Source organism: Trichosurus vulpecula, chromosome 6 (genome assembly GCF_011100635.1).
Source record: "Trichosurus vulpecula isolate mTriVul1 chromosome 6, mTriVul1.pri, whole genome shotgun sequence".
NCBI classification, from domain to species: domain Eukaryota; kingdom Metazoa; phylum Chordata; class Mammalia; order Diprotodontia; family Phalangeridae; genus Trichosurus; species Trichosurus vulpecula.
In genome coordinates this window covers 64,098,508-64,120,876 of record NC_050578.1, presented here as the reverse complement: position 1 = coordinate 64,120,876, position 22,369 = coordinate 64,098,508, and the positions used below count along the sequence as shown (strand labels likewise).

The following is a 22,369-nucleotide window of genomic DNA, read 5'->3' as shown; positions in this document are numbered from 1 at the left end:
CATAAAGTCAGGTGGAAAAACACTTGGAATCCCTTTTTGTCAGTTTCTCCAGTGAAAGACAACCATTAGCAGTTCCTTTTCTGTAGAACATACCCCAGTGTTTGCCCCTGTCCCCCAGAGATGGGGTCAGTGAATGAGTAATTGGTTCAGAAACTGGAGTGATTGGTTGGAACTCAAATGACAGCATCTTGGAATATACAACATTTCCTTATTTCTTACTCTTCCAGTGGTGACTCCCCTTAATCTCCTGGGGGAGCGTGCTACCCATTCTCTTTGTTGGTGGCCAAAGTCCCCCTTGGAACTTCTTATTCCTCTCCAGCTGACTAAACTTTTTTTCTATATCAGTTAATTTTTTTCCCCAACTACTAATAAATGCAGTTTTCTAACAACAACAAGAAAAATGATCGCAATGTTCCTCCTTCCAGCTACTTCCAAGATGCCCTGTTACCTTTTGAGTTCAGTGGTCTTTCTCTTCCCATGTAGATTTTGGCCACAGGAATTTGTCACTCAGATGACCATGTAATGAGGGGAACCCTGTTCACTAAGTTTCCAGTGATTGTGGGGCATGAAGCAACTGGGATTATAGGGAGTGTTGGAGAAGGGGTGTCTAAAGTGAAAGCAGGTAAGGGAATGGTTTTTAGCCTTGGGGTCTGTGAATTTTTAAAAATATGTTGATAACTATGTTTCTATATAATTTTATATGCATATGTACTTCTATATGTAGGTATAATTCTATGTAATTTTATATATGATATAAATTTCTATCATAAATTAAAAAAAACCTTATTCTGAGAAAGAGTCTATGGGCTTCACCAGATGACAGCTGAAGGTGTCTGAGACAAAAAAAAGTTTAAGAATCCCCTGAGACTTGAGCAGAACACAAGCTTTAAATGAATAGAATGGAAATATATCACCCTGATTCTTGAAATAGTGATCTTCTTCATAAAATTTCATTTTATTGATGCCTTTTCTTTCCATATCACGGTCATTTCTAGATATACATCAATCTCCAACCTCAACAGAAAAAGGTAAACATGACAGATAAGGTGACTACACCTAACAATGAATGTAAGCAGTCTGCCCCATTAGTCTCTAGCAAGATGAAAGAGGTATACTTTATTCTATGTTCTGCAGGACCAACACTGTTTTTTATAGATACTGAGAGATTGACTTCCTATTACAGGTGTTTTCATTTGGGGTGTTGAGGGATAGTCAGGGAGGACTAGCACTTCTGGTATGAGGGCTGCTGCTCATCTATTTTTGGTGTCCACCTTTCACCACCTCTCTCCTGTGACTCCAAGAAGCTATAGCACCTGCAGCAGCCACACCCCAGTAAACTGTCTTGGCAGACAGGTTAAACCAGGTCGAGGGTAACCAACAGGCCTTAACCCTGTCAGTGAGTTAGAGGGGTATCTACCCCAAGCATGTGAAGACTTCCACCGGCAGCATTGGTGGATGAGAACAGTTTGTTCCAATGGCCGTGAAGGCAGCAGAAGCAGGTGCCATGGAGCACTTAGAGCTTGGTCAGACTCCCACTGCATCCTGGGCCATGGCCAGTCATCCTGACTTTTGTCTTGCCACTGAACTTCAAAGATTCTGAAAGAGAGAGTAAGGCTGATGGTTTTGTGTGCAACTCTGCCTCACTTAAATCCGATTCTAGTGCAAGTCAAGACATCACCCCAGAAATGTCATTGGTCCTCTCTGAAAATGAAGGACGAACAACAATTTTCACTTACTTCATTGTAGTTGTTTATAATATTTCTCCAGGTCTGTTTTTTTTTTCCTCCCTGTTCTGTATCAGTTCATACAAATGCAGCACCCACATCTGGAGTATTCCCCAAAGGTTGACTAACTCTTCAGGTTCTAGACCCTTTGGGTCCAAACTCTAAACACTATGGCTTATGAGTCCCTATCCATGTTTTTTCTCATTAACAATCAGCCAACAGATACAAAGGCACAAATAACATGGTAAGAAAAGTGATTCTAAAACATCAGCCTTCTGCCCCATAAAGCTGTGGCACACTCTCTCACAAATAGACATAGTATTCATGGAAAAAGTAGATTCATACCTAGAATATAATGGTAGTATGTTACACATGTAGGATACACATGTGGCAAAGGCAAATCTAAATTTTCTCCTGCTATCATAGGGCAGAGAAGTTCTTTCTCTCTTTGTAGGGTTCTACTGCAGTTCTCCTTGGGTTCAACATCTTTACTGGACAGGTTGCTCAGCTGAGTTCTCAGGGAAGGGCTCCCTTCTTGGTCCTACTTTCTTTTCTGCTGCCAGGGGTTACATTCCTTGAAAATATTCCCTCCTTGGAAAGCTAACATTATATCCAAATCTGTCTGCAGTGTGTTTCTCTGCTCCTTGTTGGATTTAGTGTCTCCTAATGGTTAAGTAGCTCCCTCTCAAAGTTATATGGCAAATGTGGATTTGAGAGTGAAGGGTGGAAAGTGAACAAAGTGAAATTCTCCCTCTTTCCTCTCCCTAATCCCCAATCTCCTCTAAAAGTACCTATCAGGTTCAGATTTCCAAGTCTGGAAGTCTGAATTCATTCAGAGCTTAGATATTTAAATTACCCAGAGGTTTAGCTAATTTGTTTACTTATTCAATCTCTTTGCTCCTTTTTTTGACTCATGGAGATAAGTATTCACATCTGATAAAGGAATGGGAGGGTTAGGCTCATCTCCATAACCTAGTTAACATATTATTAACACCTGATTACAATTTGTTACTATATCAACTGAGGTTGGAGGAGGGAAAGGAGGAAGAAATTCCTTCATTTACATGAATATTCTCATATTTCTCATATTAATTTCATAAGGCATTAATATATTCCATTACATTCATATGCCATAGTTGTTTAAGGATTCTCCCAATCAGTAGATACTCTTTGCTACCACATAAAAGTACTGCTATGACTAACAGAGGTAGTATGATGCCAGCTTCATCAGCAAGATATGACCCATGTTCAAAATCTGCCTCTGTTGGGTGATCCTTGGTGAGTCATACTCTGAACACCAAAAGTTGTATAGCTCCCTATAATAGTGTACTGCGCCCTCAGGGCTAATATATAATTCACCCCACCCCCAGTTATGTGTTAAACAATTTTTAATATTAGGTGGTTTTTTTTTGAAGTTTTGAGTTCCAAATACTATGCCTCCCTTCTTCTCTCCTCCCCTCACCCCCAGAATGTAAGTAATCAGATGCAGGTTATACATATGCAATCTTTTAAAGCATTTCCATATTAGTCATTTTGTACAAGAAGATTCAATAAAAGAAAAAGAATGAAATAAAGAACACTGAAAAATAGCATGCTTCAGTCTGTATTCAAACAAAATCAGTTCTTTCTCTGGAGGTGTATAGTATGCTTCATCATGAGTCCTTTGAGATTGTCTTGGATCACTGTGTTGCTAAGAATAGCTAAGTCATTCCCAGCTCTTCATCAAGCAATATTGCTGTTATGTTATACAACATTCTCCTGGTTCTGTTCACTTCACTTTGCATCAGTTCATGTTAGTCTTTCCAGGTTTTTCTGAAAGTATCCTGCTTGTCATTTCCTAGCACAATAATATTCTACCACAATCATATAGCACAACTTGTTTAGCTATTCCCCAATTGATAGACATCTTACACTCACTGACAGTTTGGGGTCTCCACGGGGTGGTTCTTTGCAGACCAAACCCAGATTTTGTACTGTTTTATACCAACACACACACATACACACAATCTCCAAGCAGCTAGGATGACTACCTAGCACATCATAGGTGCTCAAAAATATTTATTAATTTGGCTATTTTAAAAGGTTATTTCTAGGCAATGTCTTACATCGGGATCTTTTCTCTTTTAGGAGACACAGTGTGGGAAGTGTTCTGCCTGTATATTCCCTAATGGCAATTTGTGTATACAGTTCTCGTTAGTATCTATCATTCTTACTGAAACTTCCTTTTAATTGCCCCTATACTAACATTAGAGCTGAATTCATTTACGAGGGCCTGTAATGTATTGAATAGCTTTTTTCAGAAAAGGAGTATTATCTGATGACACCACCAGATGCAAAGGGAAGCCAGTCTATCACTTCTTAAGCACCAGTATCTTCACTGAGTGTACAGTGGTGGAAGAAAGCTTGGTAATTAAAATTGATGCCAATCTTCCTCCTGAAAAGGTCTGTTTGATTGGCTGCATATTTTCCACTGGCTACGGGGCTGCAATGAAGAATACCAAGGTGAGGAAAGATGCTTTTCTTAGCATACTAAAGATTGGTGCAGAGTTTAAAAAAAACTTTTCCAAAACACATCTTACATTCAAGTGTTTTCTGCATCATACCAAACACCTGGATGAAAAATGAAATAGCCAATTAATCTCCCAGAATGAGTTGTCTCTACAAATACGTAGTAGTTGGAAACAAAAACATTCAGACAATCTGAAATTCTTTTTTCATCCACATGATTTTGGCATCATGTGGGCATGGTTATAATTTCTAATATCATCAGTGATTTCAAAGAATTCTCATTTGTCACAAAAGAAATGCTGTCATTGAATGAATGAATTAAGATGTATATTAAGCACTTGGAAAATGCAAGTCATAAAGGAAAGAAATAGGAAAGAAAGTTAATTCCTGCATTCCAGGAGGTCACATTCTAGTGGTGTAATATCTACAAAAGCTTTCTGGGGCAGCTAGGTGGCGCAGCGAGTAGCTCACTGGCCCTGTAGTCAGGAGGACCTGAGTTCAAACGCAGCCTCAGATACTGTGTGACCTTGGGCAAGTCACTTAACACTAGTTGCCCTACCTTCCCCTCCTCCAAAAAAAAAAAAAAAAAAGAAGAGTTTTCTGCTGCAAGCTAGAAATATGGTATAGAAAAACAATGAAATCTCATTTGTTTGGGTCCCACTAGGTAGGATTGTGTCTTGATTAGAACACAATGCATATAATTTTTATTAAGTAAAATGTATACTGATGTTTTAAGGGCAAAACAAATTGTATTTTGAGAGTGCCTCAAGTAGCATTATCTGACAGTTTTCAAATTGGCCTGGGACAATGACAGCAGAAAATGATTCCTTAGAGATGGTTTGGTTTCAAAACTCCCTACAGCACATTCTACACAGTATAAAGTTCAATCTTTTAAAAAAATCCCATTATTGGGTCTTCCTGGAGCTATTCTAAAAACTTGGGGTCTTATGTTTGTACTAGTTATTTATTTTTGAACCATCTTTATAGCTGGTTCAGAATTAATAGCTATTCACTGCTAATGTCAGGTTGAAAAATCATCTCAGCAGGCTCAATAAATAACCTACTCACTGCTCAAAATGATAAAAAAAATCATTTGCTTCTTATTGTCCTAGAGCCAGGAGTGGGAAACCCATGGCCTTGAGGCCACATGTGGCCCTCTAGGTCCTCAAGTGCAGCCCTGTGACTGAATCCTAATGGACCTAGAGGGGCCACATGTGGCCTCAAGGCTGCAGGTTCCCCAACTCTGTCCAAACTTTCTGTTCGGTATCTTGCATATAGTAGCTGCTTAATCAAAATTTATTGTATTTTAATTTGTTGAATTTGTTCAAGTGCATTCATTAAGTGGTGTAAAAAGATATTATTCAAAAAATTTATGATTGGCAAAGAAGGCATACAAGTTTTGATGTGAGAGTGAGGGAATAACAGACAGTTGGTATGATGTGCTGGTCCCCAGTGAATGTTTTTTTTAAAATTTCTTTATTTATTTTTAGTTTACCACACACGGTTCTACATAGTTTTGAGTTCCAGTTTTTCTCCCTTCCCTCCCCCCTCCCTCCCCAAGACGGCATGGAATCTCATATAACTGTCATGTATAACTTCGCATTGAATTATTTTATGCACTAGTCAAGTCGTGGAGAAGAATTTTGACCAATGGAATGAATCATGAGAAAGAAGGAACAGAACCAAAAAAAAAACAAAAACCCAAAAACAAAAACAAAAAAGAAGCAAAAAAGGCGAGCATGTAGTGCGCCTCGATCTGTATTCAAACTTCACAGTTCTTTCTCTGGATGAAGATAGCATTCTCCATCGTGAGTCCCCTGGAGTTGTCGTTGCCCTTAGGTTGCTGAGAAAAGCGCAGTATGTCAGGGTTAGTCCTCATGGAATCCATAAATCTGTGGCTGTGCACAACGTTCTCCTGATTCTGCTCCGCTCACTCAGCATTATGTTGTGTAGGTTTTTCCAGGTTGTTATGAAGTCTGCATCATCCCCATCTCTTATGGCACAATAGTATTCCATCACCTTCATATACCACAGCTTGTTCAGCCATTCCCCAATTGATGGGCATCCCTTTGATTTCCAATTCTTAGCTACCACAAAAAGAGCTGCTATAAACATTTTTGTACATATGGGTCCATTTCCCGCTTGTGTGATTTCTTTGGGATACAACCCTAGAAGTGGTATTGCTGGGTCAAAGGGTATGAACATTTCTATACCCCTTTGGGCATAGTTCCAAACTGCTCTCCAAAATGGCTGGATCAGCTCACAACTCCACCAGCAATGCAACAATGTTCCAATTTCCCCACATCCTTTCCAGCATTTATCATTTTCCTGTTTTGTTATATTAGCCAATCTGACAGGAGAGATGTGGTATCTAAGAGTTCTTTTGATTTGCATTTCTCTAATCAGTAGTGATCCAGAGCATTTTTTCATATGCCTGTAGATAGCTTTAATTTCTTCCTCTGAAAACTGCCTGTTCATATCCTTTGACCATTTCTCAATTGGGGAATGGCTTGTATTCCTATATATTTGGCTCAGCTCCCTGTATATTTTAGAGATGAGGCCTTTATCAGAGATACTAGTTGCAAAGATTTTCTCCCAATTTTCTGCTTCCCTCCTAATTCTTGTTGCATTGGCTTTTTTTGTACAAAAGCATTTCCATTTGACATAATCAAAATTATCCATTTTGCATTTTGTAATGCTCTCTATCTCTTGTTGGGTCATGAATTCTTTACTTTTCCATAAATCTGATAAGTAAACTATTCCTTGCTTTCCCAAATTACTTATAGTATCAGATTTTACTCCTAGATCATGAACCCATTTTGACTTTATTTTGGTGTATGGTGTGAGATATTGGTCTATGCCCAGTTTCTGCCCTACCATTTTCCAATTTTCCCAACAGTTTTTGTGAAATAGTGAATTATTAGCCCAGAAGCTGGCCTCTTTAGGTTTATCAAAGAGTAGATTGCTAAACTTGTTGATTTCTCCTACTTGTGTGCCTATCCTATTCCATTGATCCACACCCCTATTTCTTAACCAGTACCAGGCAGTTTTGATGACTGCTGCTCTGTAGTACAGTTTAATATCTGGTATGGCAAGGCCACCTTCTCTAGCATTTCTTTTCATTAATACCCTAGATATTCTAGACCTCTTGTTTTTCCAGATGAATTTTGTTATTATTTTGTCCAGCTCGGTAAAATAATTTTTTGGTAGTTCGATTGTTATGGCACTGAATAGATAGATTAATTTAGGTAAAATTGTCATTTTTATTATATTAGCTCGGCCTAACCATGAGCAACTGATATTTTTCCATTTATTTAGATCTGATTTTACTCGCGTGAAAAGTGTGTCATAGTTATGTTCATATAGGCCCTGGGTTTGTCTTGGCAAATAGACTCCCAAATATTTTATAGTGTCTTCAGTAACTTTGAATGGAATTTCTCTTTCTATCTCTTGCTGTTGGGCTTTGTCAGTAATGTATAGGAATGCTGAGGATTTATGTGGGTTTATTTTATATCCTGCAACTTTGCTAAAGTTGTTTATTATTTCAAGTAGTTTTTTACTTGATTCTCTAGGATTCTCTAAATAAATCATCATATCATCTGCAAAAAGTGATAATTTAGTTTCTTCTTGTCCTATTCTAATTCCTTCAATTTCTTTTTCTCCTCTTATTGCTACAGCTAAAGTTTCTAGTACCAAATTGAATAATAGGGGTGATAATGGACATCCTTGTTTCACCCCTGATCTTATTGGGAATGCATCTAGCTTATCCCCATTACAGATAATGCTTGTCAATGGTTTTAGGTAGATACTATTTATAATTTTAAGGAAGGTTCCACTTATTCCTATGCTTTCTAGTGTTTTTAATAGGAATGGGTGTTGTACTTTGTCAAAGGCTTTTTCTGCATCTATTGAGATGATCATATGGTTTCTGCTAGTTTTGTTGTTGATACGGTCAATTATGCTAATAGTTTTCCTAATATTGAACCAGCCTTGCATTCCTGGAATAAATCCTACCTGGTCATAGTGTATTATTCTCGTGATGATTTGCTGCAATCTTTTTGCTAATATTTTATTTAAAATTTTTGCATCAATATTCATTAGAGAAATTGGTCTATAATTTTCTTTCTCTGTTTTGACTCTACCTGGTTTGGGTATTAGTACCATATTTGTGTCATAAAAAGAATTTGGTAGGACTCCTTCTTCACCTATTTTCCCAAATAGTCTACAAAGTATAGGAATTAGTTGTTCTTTAAATGTTTGATAGAATTCACCTGTAAAACCATCTGGCCCTGGAGATTTTTTCCTAGGGAGTTCATTGATAGCATGCTCAATTTCTTTTTCTGAGATGGGGTTATTAAGAAATTTTACTTCCTTTTCTGTTAACCTGGGCAGTTTATGTTTTTGTAGATATTCATCCATATCTCTAAGGTTGTCAAATTTATGGGCATACAGTTGGGCAAAATAATTCCTAATGGTTGTTTTGATTTCCTCTTCATTAGAGGTGACCTCATCCTTTTCATTTTTGATACTAGTAATTTGATTTTCTTCTTTCTTTTTTTTAATCAAATTGGCCAAAGGTTTATCAATTTTATTGGTTTTTTCATAAAACCAGCTCTTTGTTTTATTAATTAATTCAATAGTTTTCTTGGTTTCAATTTTATTAATCTCTCCTTTGATTTTCAGTATTTCTAATTTGGTATTTAATTGGGGGTTTTCAATTTGCTCTTTTTCTAGCTTTTTAAGCTGTATGCCCAGATCATTGATCTCTTTTTTCCCTATTTTATTCATGTAGGCATTTAGGGATATAAAACTTCCCCTGAGAACTGCTTTTGCTGCATCCCATAAGTTTTGGTATGTTGTTTCATTATTGTTATTCTCTTGAATGAAGTTATTAATTGTTTCTCTGATTTGTTCTTTGGCCCACTCATTCTTTAGAATTAAATTATTTAGTTTCCAATTAGTTTTTAGCTTATTTTTCCATGGTTCTTTATTAAAAATGATTCTGATTGCATCATGATCTGAAAAGGATGCTTCGACTACTTCTGCTTTTCTGCACTGGATTGTGAGGTTTTTATGCCCTAGTACATGGTCAATTTTTGAGTATGTGCCATGTACTTTTGAGAAGAAAGTATATTCCTTTTTATCCCCATTCAGTTTTCTCCAGAGGTCTATCATATGTGCCTTTTCTAAAATTCTGTTTACCTCCTTAACTTTTTTCTTATTTATTTTGAGGTTAGATTTATCAAGTTCAGAAAGGGGGAGGTTGAGGTCTCCCAATATTATAGTTTTGCTGTCTATTTCTTCCTGTAACTCCCTTAACCTCTCCTCTAAGAATTTGTATGCCTTACCACTTGGTGCATATATGTTAAGCAATGATATTGCTTCATTGTTTATGGTGTCTTTTAGGAGGATGTAGTGTCCTTCCTTATCTCTTTTAATTAAATCTATCTTTACTTTTGCTTTGTCTGAGATTAGGATTGCTACACCTGCTTTTTTTACTTTAGCTGAGGCACAATATATTTTACTCCAGCCTTTTACCTTTACCCTATGTGTATCCCCCCGTTTCAAATGCGTTTCTTGTAAACAGCATATTGTAGGATTATGGTTTTTAATCCATTCTGCTATCTGCTTCTGTTTTATGAGAATGTTCATCCCCTGAACGTTCAGAGTTATGATTTCTATCTGTGTCTTTTTCTCCATCCTATTTCCCCCTGTTTATGCTTTTATTTCTCCCTTTCCCCTTCTCCTCCTCAACAAAGTTTTGCCTTTGACCGCCGCCTTCCTCAGTTTACCCTCCCTCTTTATTCCCCTCCCTTATCTTACCGTTTCCCACTTGCTACTTCTCCTCTCCCTTCTGACCACCCCCCTCCCTTTTCCCCCCTTCCCCTCCCACTTCCCGTAGGACAAGTTAGATTTCTAAACTTATCAGGGTATGTTATTCCCTTCTTGAACTAGATCAGATGACCGTAAAACACAAATACTGCTCTTCTCCCTCCCTTCTTTCCCTCTACTATAATATGTTTTTGTGCCACTTCTTTTGGTGTAATTTACCCTTTTCTACTACCTCCTTACTGCTCCTCTCATAGCCCTCCCTTTATATCTCTTACTTATATTTTATATCTTTACATCAGTTAATTTATACAGGCATTCACAACCTATGTATATCCCTTTCAATTGTCAAAATAGCTGTACCATTCTCAAGACTGACTTATATATGTATATACAAATATACACATGCATACATGCGCGCATATATATATACACACATATACACATATATATATGTGTATATACATATATACATACATATATATATATATCTACACATATATATAAAACATACATAAGATGATATAATCCCACATAAAGATGTAAACAACCTGCCTTATTGGTTAATAAGGTTTGTGGGGTTTTTCCCCCAGGTTACCTTTTTATGTCTCTCTTGAGTTTTGTATTTGGAGATCAAATTTTCCATTGAGTTCTGGCCTTTTCATCAGGAAGATCTGGAATTCCCTTATTTTATTGAATGTCCATCGCCTTGCCTGAAAAATTATGCTTGGTTTTGCTGGGTAGTTGATCCTTGGTTGTAGTCCCAGCTCCTTTGCCCTTCGGAATATCATATTCCAATTTCTCCTGTCTTTTAATGTGGAAGCTGAGAGATCCTGCATGATCCTGACTGTAGTTCCACGATATTTGAATTGCTTCTTTTTGGCTGCTTGCAGTATTTTCTCCTTCAGTTTATAGCTCTGAAATTTGGCTATAATATTTCTTGGTGTTTTCAGTTTGGGATCTCTTTCAGGGGGTGATCGGTGAATTCTTTCAATGACTATTTTGCCCTCTGGTTCTAGGACCTCTGGGCAGTTGTCTTTGATAATTTCTTTGAAGATACTGTCAAGGCTCCTTTTTTCATCGTGGATTTCTGGTAGACCAATAACTCTTAAATTGTCTCTCCTGGATCTGTTTTCCAGGTCAGTTGTTTTGCCAATCAGATATTTCACATTATTTTCTATTTTTCATTCTTTACATTTTGTTTTACTACTTCCTGGTGCCTCATAGATTCATTAGCTTCCACTTGCTCAACTCTAATTTTTAATGAGTTAGTGTTTTCATTTTGTTTTTGAGTCTCCTTTTCCATTTGGTTGATTTTACCTCTCAGGGTGTCATTTTCTCTCTTTAGATTCTGTATCTCCGTAGCCATTTCGCCAATCTTATTCTTTAGGGACTTTTCCATTTTTTCCATGTTTTCTTTTACCTCCCTAATTTGGTTTTTAAAATCCTCCTTTAGCTCTTCCAGCAATGCTTTTTGGGCTGGAGACCAGTTCACATTACCTTTTGAGGTATCAGACACGTCTATAGTGTCATTACCATCCTCTTCTGTATTGGTATTTTGATCCTGCCTGTCTCCATAAAAAGAATCTATTGTCCTCAGTTTTTTTGTGTTCTTCTTCATGTTGGTTTGCCTTTTGCTGGTTTTACCCCGAATTTCTAGCTTTGGGCTCTCTGTCCCAGCTTTCTTATTCTGGGGCTTGTGAGTCTAGAATTATAACCTTCAGTTTCCTGAGGTGTGGGGGAGGGGTCTGGCTCCCTGGCGTCTCACTCCCTATGGGTGCTCTCCAGCACTTGCTTTTCAGCAATGGTCTCAGCTGTTTGTTGTTTGAGCTGATGACTGGCGCTTCCCCTGGGGGAGCAAGATTACGTCTGGGCTTCCGGTGTTGACCCCTGCCAACTCTGCCCCTCTGGGCCTAATGAGCTTCTAGTATTTGTCCTGGGAGGCCCCACTACTTTCTCCTCTGTTTCAGTTCTCTTTTTTTTTCCGAGGAATTCTCTGGGTGAGGGGGGGAGGGATTAGAGCCTTTTACCTGGCCATTGAGTCTTCCGGAAGCTCAAGAAGCCGAGTTCCTGGGTTTTGCAAGCGTCAGGAGTGGGTGTTTTCACGGCCAGTGGCCTTGCGCTGCCTCTCGTTGCTCCCACAGACTGCCGTCCTGTGTTGGGAGGCCTGGGGATCTCCTCCGGTTTCGGGCGCCCAGCTTTCTCCCAGCCCGTCTCCCACGTGGATTTCCCGGCTGGCCGCTTCCGCCTTGGTCTGGAGCAGCTCCGCAGGGAGCACTCTCCAAGCCTACAGGTTCGTGCCTCCGGCCTTTCAGACTCTCCCCGCTCGGAAATTTACCCCACGCAGACTGCTCGAGGTTTCTGACTCTCTCAAATCTGTTCAAATTCACTTTTTTACGGGAATCTGACAGACCTTGTGAGAGAGCTCCGGTAAGACGCTGCCTTCATGCGGCGATCTTGGCTCCGCCCCCCGTCCCCAGTTGAAATGAAAATTGAACATTTCCCTTTAAATTAATAAGATCATTCAAATAAATAGGTTCAGTTCAATTCTCGGCCATAACTGTTCCATAACCCCTGAGTGTTCTTGGCTTAGCATTCCAGGAACTAGCCATTCCTAGGTTACGCTGACCTCGGAGGGTTGGCTTCCCTCCCTGGGAAATGTGATGTTACTAAAGAAAACAAATGCCAAGCCTCAGGCGGATGGGACACGGCTGGGCCAGATGTGTATTGGGCGAACCATGAATAACAGCGCGAGCCAAAAACCTCCTGGCTCCAAGCCTTCTTTGTTTAGGACAGTATAAAATATTTACGTCCTGTAAGCCCGCTGAGCCTCACCCGAGGGAAGGACGCTTCGCCCGGAAAACTCTTTACACAATTCAAGTTTGCATGGGCTGTAACGGGGCTCCCAGCCGCTGATCTACTCTGGAGGTTCCCTTGAGTTGGTGATGTATTCTCTTCCTTTACCAATTGTCTTGATTGGTGCTGTGTTATTGGTTATTCTCATTATTGTATGTTTTCTATGCAAATTTAAGCTATCTGTGCCTTGCCTTTTCTAATAAATTTCTATTTTCTATTTTCCTGGTGTGTTGGGGAGCGTCATTTATAGGAGCGAATCAGAACCTCATTAAATCATATTAACACAAAATTGGCGTCACGAACAGGATTCGCTGTATAAATGCCTCTTTTTAAAAGAAATGTCGAGCCTCAGGCTCCGGTAGAGATCCCAGGTTGGGAAGATCCTCCGTTTTCCTCGCTTGCAAAAACATGGTCGCAATGTACAGGACCTGGTGAGGATTGGGGGAGCAGGGTGAGGAACAGAAAGCCCTCACAATTGACTGCATGTTTATCTAATATTCCAATTGAAAAGGGGAAGGAAATGAGTGGGGTATGTAGAAGAGGATGGGCTCTTCTGACTGCGTATAGGACGGTATGTTTGGAATTAGACAAGAAAGAGGAAGAGAAGGTACAAATGGAAAAAGAGATGTCTGAATTGCAGGGTCGATTGTCTATGTTACAGTGCCAAAATTTTATATTGGGAGATCAAGCTAGGAATTATCAGAATGTAGCCGAGAAGGCTGCTGTCCGAGTGGCACAGTATAAATATAAAAATAGAAGAGGAAAGGTGAATAAAAAGAAAGTGCATGCTGTAATTGCCGCGGCAAATATGAATTGGGATCCTGATACTTGGGATGGTGATATTTGGGACGAGGATGATGACAGGTGGGAAGAAGTGATTGAGGGAGATATTCCAGATGTAAAAGACGGGGAAGTGCGACCGATAGTTAGGAGAAAGGCTGAGAAAGAGGGAGACCATGAACCCCGAGTAACTGAGATTACAGAGGATTACTCTCAAAGGGAGATAACTGATCTGCTAAGCCGATTTTCCCAGAAATCTGGGGAACCTGCCATCACTTGGCTAGTAAGGTTGAGCAATGGAGGGGCTGGAGGGGTATGGCTGGACCCTAAAGATTGTTTGAAGTTCATAAGTTTGACTTCCAATCCTTTCGTACAGCAGTCTATACGTAATCATGGTCAAGTGGCCCTGGATGATAGGCATGCTAGTATCTCCCTTTTGGAGTTAGTAGCCCAGGGATTTAGGACCCAATACCCCGATTCCTCTATGTGGCCAAATGCAGCTCGTTCATGGTATACTCTTAAGGATGGGATTCAGAAATTAAAAGAGGAGGTTATGAAAACTGCTGTTATAGTTGGGGAAGCTGACACATATACTGATACCCCTGTGATTGCCGTACATCGGGCTCCCATTGTTAAAACTGCCCCTCCGGCATATAAACATCTCATTCTGACTCTATTAGTAGAAGCTACGGGAGAGTCTTTGGGGCAGGTAATTGACAAACTGTCTCAATTGGGAGATCTTGGAGAATTTAGGGACGTGGGAGAAACTGCCTCCAGGGATTGGGGAAAGCCCCGACCCAATCCACAGAACAGGCTAAGCCGGAAGGAGCTATTTTTAGCTCTCCTAAAGGCTGGAGTGAATAGGGAAGAAATAGATGGAATTCCTACTCCCGAATTAGCTCAATTGTACAAGGAAAAAGTGAAAAACGCTGGTCAGGTTTCGGCTCTGAGTGCCGTCACCCCTAGCGCTCCCCCCTCACTATACCCTTCATTGGATCATTTTAAAAAGGAATAGGAGAAAGGCCAAACCCTACGTGTCCATGCTTTACATACCGATTACCGGCCTCATGTTCCAATAACTATTTTCTGGAGGAATGGTTCGATCACCAAAGCAAATGCCCTAGTGGACACGGGGGCGGAGGCCACGTTGATTTACGGGAACCCCTCTCAATTTAAGAAAGGAATTCCTATAACCATATCAGGATTGGGAGGTAATGAAGTACAAGCAAAACAGGTTCAATTGGAAATGAAGGTAGGGAATTTTCCAAAAAAGAAGTACACGGTAGTCATAGTCCCTATTCCAGAATACATTGTGGGGATAGATATTTTGAAGGGGATGACTCTACATTTACCTGATGGCCAGTACCAATTTGCCATCCGGACCCTAAAAGTATATGTTACTGTAGGAAAATTGATGATACCTCCTGTTGTAGTTCCTACTCCATCTCAAATAGTAAACCTAAAACAGTATAGAATTCCTGGAGGAACCGAGGAAATTAGTAAAACTATACAGGAATATATACAGGCTGGGGTAGTGATTCCCACCACCACTGCATGGAATAACCCAGTTTGGCCAGTCAGAAAATCTGATGGTTCATGGAGAATGACGGTGGATTATAGACAGCTTAATAAATTTACTCCACCTTTGCACGCTGCTGTACCAGACACAATATCTTTAATTGAAAACATACAAGCCTATCAAGGTTTCTGGTACGCGGTAATAGACCTAGCTAATGCTTTTTTCACTATACCCATAGACCCTAAACAATGGGATCAGTTTGCATTTACATGGCAAGGCAGGCAATATACCTTTACACGACTTCCACAAGGCTATGTACATAGCCCAACTATTTGCCACCGAATCGTAGCTGAACATTTAGATGAATTAAAATGGCCTGATGTGAAAATAACTCATTATATTGATGATATCCTAATACAGGCAAAGAATAAAGAAGTGGTAGAGGAAAGGCTAGCCCAACTAACAGAACATATGAAGGAGAAGGGATGGGAAATTAATCCTGATAAAATTCAAGGTCCAGCTCAAAGTGTGAAATTTTTAGGAATAATTGGGAATAAAGGTCATAGGGAAATCCTCCCCAAGGCCAAGCAAAAAATATTAGACTTTTCACCTCCTAGAGACAAGAGGGAAGCTCAAAAGTTCATTGGGCTGTTTGGTTTTTGGAGAAATCATATTCCCCATTTAGGCCAGGTTTTAAAGCCATTGTATAAAGTTACCCGGAAGAAGTATACATTTGAATGGGGGGAAGCAGAATCAAAAGCTTTTGAGGAAGCCAAAATAGCTATTCAAACTGCCCTGGATCTTTGGCCTGTACAGCCAGGGCCAATGGAATTGCAAGTTACAGTCTTACATGGATATGCTGATTGGAGTTTATGGCAAAAACAACAGGGCAGGAATGTTCCTTTAGGGTTTTGGTCGCGGAAACTGCCACCTGCTGGCCAAAATTACACTCCCTTTGAACAGCAATTACTGGCTGCATATTGGGCACTGGTAGAAACAGAACACTTAACTTTAAATCATGAAGTTATATTGAGGCCAGCCGTACCCATTATGAGTTGGATAATGGGGACCCCTGCCTCACATAAAATAGGACATGCTCAAGAATCATCAATTATTAAATGGAAGTGGTATTTGCAAAATAGAGTTAAGACAGGCAGGCCAGGTGTTTCTGCATTACATGAGAAGGTGTTAGAATTACCAAAACATTCAAATGATATCAACATACCTAAAACTTATGAACAATCGCCCGTCTCTTGGAACAGCGGGTATGATTTGCTATCCCCTGAACAAAAGAATCATGCTTGGTTTACAGATGGGTCGGCCAAATATATAGGATCCAAAAGGTGTTGGAAGGCTGTAGCCTATAATCCTTCATGCAATACTATTCTGGAAAGCTCTGGTGAAGGTCGGAGCAGCCAATGGGCCGAGTTAGTAGCTGTCCATCAAGTAATTCAAAAGGAACAAGGTGGTCAATGCCATATATATATACTGATTCCTGGGCTGTAGCCAATGGCCTAGTAGTTTGGATGCCAATTTGGAAAAAACATGAATGGAAAATCAGAGACAAAGATGTATGGGGGAAGGAACTATGGGAACAAATATGGGAATGGTGTCAATGTACTAACATGTCTGTGTTTCATGTAGATGCCCATGCAAATCAAGATTCTGTGGAACGTGAGTATAATGCTCGTGCTGATGAATTGTCCAAACTTCAAGGAAAAGCTCTAAAAGTTACCCCCAGAGAGGAGGAAAGCGATAAACAATTAGGAAAATGGGTCCATATCACCGCAGGACATCTTGGCGCTCTTGCATCTTACAGGTGGGCATTAGACAGAGGGATTAATATACCTCTGGACCTATTTAAGCAGATAGTACAAGATTGCATACAATGTCAATTATTCGCCCATCAGCCTGTACCGAAAAGGATTACTGGAGAATTGGCTAGAGGGGCCTTACCTGCTCAAATTTGGCAAATAGACTATATTGGACCATTACCTGTCAGTCAAGGGTGTCAATATGCCTGAACTTGTGTGGACACCTACTCTGGGGTATTAGTTGCTTGCCCCTATAAACGGGCTACCCAGAAAAATACTTGCAAGACTTTAGATATTATTTCCCTTTATTATGGGACTCCCCTACAAATACAGAGTGATAATGGTACACATTTTAAAGGCAAAGACATAGATGAGTATTGCAGATATAATAATATAGAATGGATTTATCACATACCATATTATCCCCAAGCTGCTGGTTTGATAGAAAGGATGAACGGATTATTAAAAGAAAAACTGAAGAAATTGAGTGAGAACAATGATTTGAAAAGATGGAAAGAAAATCTGTTTGAGGCCCTAAAGCAATTAAATAACAGGCCTCTGACAAGTGAGGGTGGGACTCCTCTTTCAAGAATGATGACTCCTAACTTACAGATAAGGAGGATTTCATCTCCTTTGACTATTCAATGGTGGGCCCTACATGAGAATGCCAGACAGCCCTGGCATGCCTCTTTAGGCTCCGCCGGGTATGATCTATATGTAACTCATGACGTCCACATTCCCCCCTTGGGTCAACAACTGTGTTCCACAGGAGTGGGAGTTAAGCTCCCTGAAGGATACTATGGACAATTGTCCTCCAGATTTGGTTTAGCTCTAAAAAACCAAGTTCATGTCTTGGGTGGGGTTATAGACAGTGACTATAGAGGTGAAATTAAAGTTTGCTTACATAACTCTCATAAAAATGAACCTTTTGAATGTAAAACCGGTGAAAGAATTTGTCAGCTGGTAATATTACCCTATTTAAATGGTTCGTGGCAAAAGGTCAATGGATCTCCTGACTCCACAGAAAGAGGAGATCAGGGATTCGGGAGTTCTAATGATGATGACATTTCTTGGATACCAGAAAAGACAATTCCTGGTACTAAAGTTTGGGTCAAGAAACATCAATTTGATAAACCAAGGCCAGCTGAGCTTATAGCACAAGGGAATACTAATACTGCCATTGTAGTGTACCCTGGTGATGATAAATGGTATCATGTCCCACTAACCCAAATGTTTTTGCGAAATTAAGTGTTTTGCAGTGCTCGCCTGCTGTATGTTGATCAAAACATGGACTCCGGGCACCCAAGTACACGATCGCCTTCAAGGGCCAGTGGTCTTGCCAATATCCTATATGTCCTGGGATTATGACTATAATGAGACATCAATGCAGGATGGCTTTAAATGTCCTCCCATATCTTGGTGCAATTATATGAATTGGTCATACCCAGGAAACGTAGAAGTCTGGGCAGCTCCTAGCCCCATATTCCAGCTAATGAAGACCAATTTGACTACTGTCAATGTAACTGTCATTCCAGCACCAGGAGCAAATATCTCCTGTGCCATCACGAATTTGCCATTTAGTACTCACCTCTCTTTTAATCAACAATGGCCATCATTAGATGCGACCAACTGGACTAATGTGTACTTTGAAGCCATGACCTTTACTATTTACATGCCAGAGATGAACAACAAGTACCTATATTGTCATAATGCTACCCCGATATTGGATCGGCGGAATAAGAAATGGTATAATAAATTAATATGGACCAGACCAGCTGCTCCAGAGTCCCCTGGAATAGTTCGTGTCCCCAAATCATGTATTAATGCTTCTATCTCACAACACAAAATAGTGTTTCACTATAATGTGACTTTCCCCCCTTTAGCAAATTGTGTTAGAAGAAAGAGGGCCTGGTACGATACATTGCTTGGTGGTGCGGGAACTGGTTTGGGTATAGTTAATTCTGTAGACCTTGAGGCCTTGGCCAGCAGACTGCGCAGTGCTGGACAAGATGTTTCTCAAGCTTTGACTGTAAATGCACAATGGTTACCCACAACGATCCTGCCACACCAAAATACACTACAGTACCAAAACCAATTTTTGCAAGTCTTCAATGATAGTACCCTTGTCAATTTAGACCTTATGGAAAACATTAGTATGTTATTTGATTGGACTAAGTGTTCCTTACAAAACCTATATGCCCTCATACAAAAGGAAAATGCCCAAAGATTACTACAGGAAGGTAACACACAAATATGGAACAATATACTTGACTTGTCAAAAGTATGGAGAAAGCCAAAACCTGAAAATATCGAATGCACCCCGTATTGGTGCACTGGGACCATTGTACTCTACCGAGTTAAAACCTGGACTGTCATGTGTCAATTTCATGTAATACCTTTTGTCTTATACAAATATTTTGCTTTACCTCATATCTATGGAAACTATATAGATTGGTATAATGTAACTCATACTTTATCTGATTGTATTGTAACTGATGGAGGGATGGTTTGTGGGATGATGACTCGGCAGATGGAACCCTGCCTTCTCTCACATTCATCCAATCTGTGCGATCTGACTCTATTTCCAGTGAATAACTTTTCTATGATATATGAAGTATCTACCCAACATATTTGTATAGCCTCCAATAATTACACAGATCTTCTATCTGCAGGTATTACTACTATTCCATTTTCTGGTTGTCTGTCTAATGTGTCCTTCCTACGTTGGCGAGGAAATAATTTCTATTTTTCACCGGACACTGATATAGTTACAAACTTTGCTTGGGTACCCCAATCTCTGCCTCTACCCCATGTGTCTCTATCCTTATATCCCCTTATAAATATCTTGAATCAGTCAGCTGAAATCAAAAAGTTATTAGAGTCCAACCAACGCGCGTTAAATGAACATCGAATACGGACTCTTATAACCGCTGGAAGACTAGTCGAAGCTTCACATTTAGTGACCTCAGATACTAATCATCATTCGTATGATTTTCTTTTTAAATCTTCTACTGCTACTATGTATTTTGGCTCCTTGGCTATTCCCATACTAATACTTGCTTTGTTCTTTTTATGTCTTTGTATATGCAATTATTATATGTATACCAGAATACGCACTATATACACTCACGTCACACCTTTGCCCTTCACCTATTATTCTCATGATCTTAAGGCCAAATGAAATGAAAATTGAACATTTCCCTTTAAATTAATAAGATCATTCAAATAAATAGGTTCAGTTCAATTCTCGGCCATAACCGTTCCATGACCCCTGAGTGTTCTTGGCTTAGCATTCCAGGAACTAGCCATTCCTAGGTTACGCTGACCTCGGAGGGTTGGCTTCCCTCCCTGGGAAATGTGATGTTACTAAAGAAAACAAATGCCAAGCCTCAGGCGGATGGGACACGGCTGGGCCAGATGTGTATTGGACGAACCATGAATAACGGCAGGCGCCAAAAACCTCCTGGCTCCAAGCCTTCTTTGTTTAGGACAGTATAAAATATTTACGTCCTGTAAGCCCGCTGAGCCTCACCCGAGGGAAGGACGCTTCGCCCGGAAAACTCTTTACACAATTCAAGTTTGCATGGGCTGTAACGGGGCTCCCAGCCGCTGATCTACTCTGGAGGTTCCCTTGAATTGGTGATGTATTCTCTTCCTTTACCAATTGTCTTGATTGGTGCTGTGTTATTGGTTATTCTCATTATTGTATGTTTTCTATGCAAATTTAAGCTATCTGTGCCTTGCCTTTTCTAATAAATTTCTATTTTCTATTTTCCTGGTGTGTTGGGGAGCGTCATTTATAGGAGCGAATCAGAACCTCATTAAATCATATTAACACACCAGTGAATGTTAACAGATCTAGGAGAAGTCCTCTAGTATATTGCGTAGATTTTTTTCTATACATAATCCAGGAGACGATATGGACAAGAATGACAAATTATGGGTGGTTTATGATTTGCACCACGAGAGTACCCACATTGTTAAGCTCATAGATCCATTGAAGTTTTGTGACAATCAAGAATCAATCGATCCATGAGGTAAATGACTGAACAACAACAAAAGGCCTACTCTATGCCATGCATTGAGCTAGACCTGGGCATATAATGAGGAGGAACAAAACCATCCCTGCCCTGAAGAAGCTCACCTTCTATTAGGGCAAATAAGATGCGTGTTTAAGTAGATACAAAATGGATTCCAAACAAATACATTTTTTGGTAAGGAGGCATTATTAGCACTGGGGAATCAGGGAAGGCCTGTTAAAAAAATCCAAGTAAGGTGACTTATAACAGCAAAGTGGTTACAGATTCTCTCTTGAAAAACACCTATATGCATTTCTTTCCAGGAAAATTTCTGAGGTAGCAGATACAACAGTGCTGTGTCTCTAGTCTCTGAACTGCCTGTTTCTAATCATTTCAAAGTACTTATTACCCTCAGCTGGGTAGCACAGTGGTCAAAGTGCTGGGTTTGGAATCAGGGAGACTTGAGTTTAAATTCTGCATCAGACGCTTCGCTAGCCACGTTACCTTGGAAAAGTCATCCAACCTCTGTCTGCCTCAGTTTGCTGAAAATGAGTATTATAATAATACCTACCTCCAAGTGTTGTTGTGAAGATCATATGTGACATGATATTTATAACATGATTTGCAAAACTTAAAGTGTTATTAGATGCTAACTATCCTTATCATTATTAATTATTATTATTTTTATTATCAGAAAAGCCCATCAGTGGCTGCAATGGACTATTTATGGTCTAGATTTCAAGTTTCCCAAGATTCCAGACTTACTACAGTCTTAGTTTTATTGAATCAATCATTAATTACTAAGGTCCTGCATTTTTTTATCCACCATAGGTCACCCCTGGATCTATTTGTGCCGTCTTTGGGCTGGGAGGAATTGGCCTCCATTTTTATGGGCTGTAAAGCAGCTGGTGCCTCCAGGATCCTTGGAATTGACATCAAACCATGCAAATTTGAGCGGGCCAAGGCTGCAGGAGCCACTGAGTGCATCAACCCTAAAGATTACACAAAGTCCATCAGCAAAGTCCTGAAAGAAATGACTGACAATTCTGTGGGGTACACCTTTGAGGCCACTGGACACCCTGAAACCATGGTGAGTAATCAGTAGGGAGGAAGGAGAATTTGAGAGCCAGGACCAAATGTTCTACCTCAGTTCAAATCTGGGCAATAGTTTAATTCATTGAGAGAGTCCTTACGACCCAGATGTGATTCAGACAAAAGCTGTATTTGAATTTGTGAGAAATATCCTCACTCTAGAAAGAACACCACCACTTGCTAGGTCAAGAAAGCTTTAATGCAAACTTGCCATTTGGGTGTCCTACA

The 22,369-nt window shown here is 39.8% G+C and overlaps 1 pseudogene; it reads left to right on the top strand.

Annotated features, from left to right (window-relative positions):
- Positions 1 to 1,034: 1,034 nt before the first annotated feature.
- LOC118854626 lies at positions 1,035 to 22,154 on the top strand (annotated as a pseudogene).
- The last annotated feature ends 215 nt before the right edge of the window (positions 22,155 to 22,369 follow it).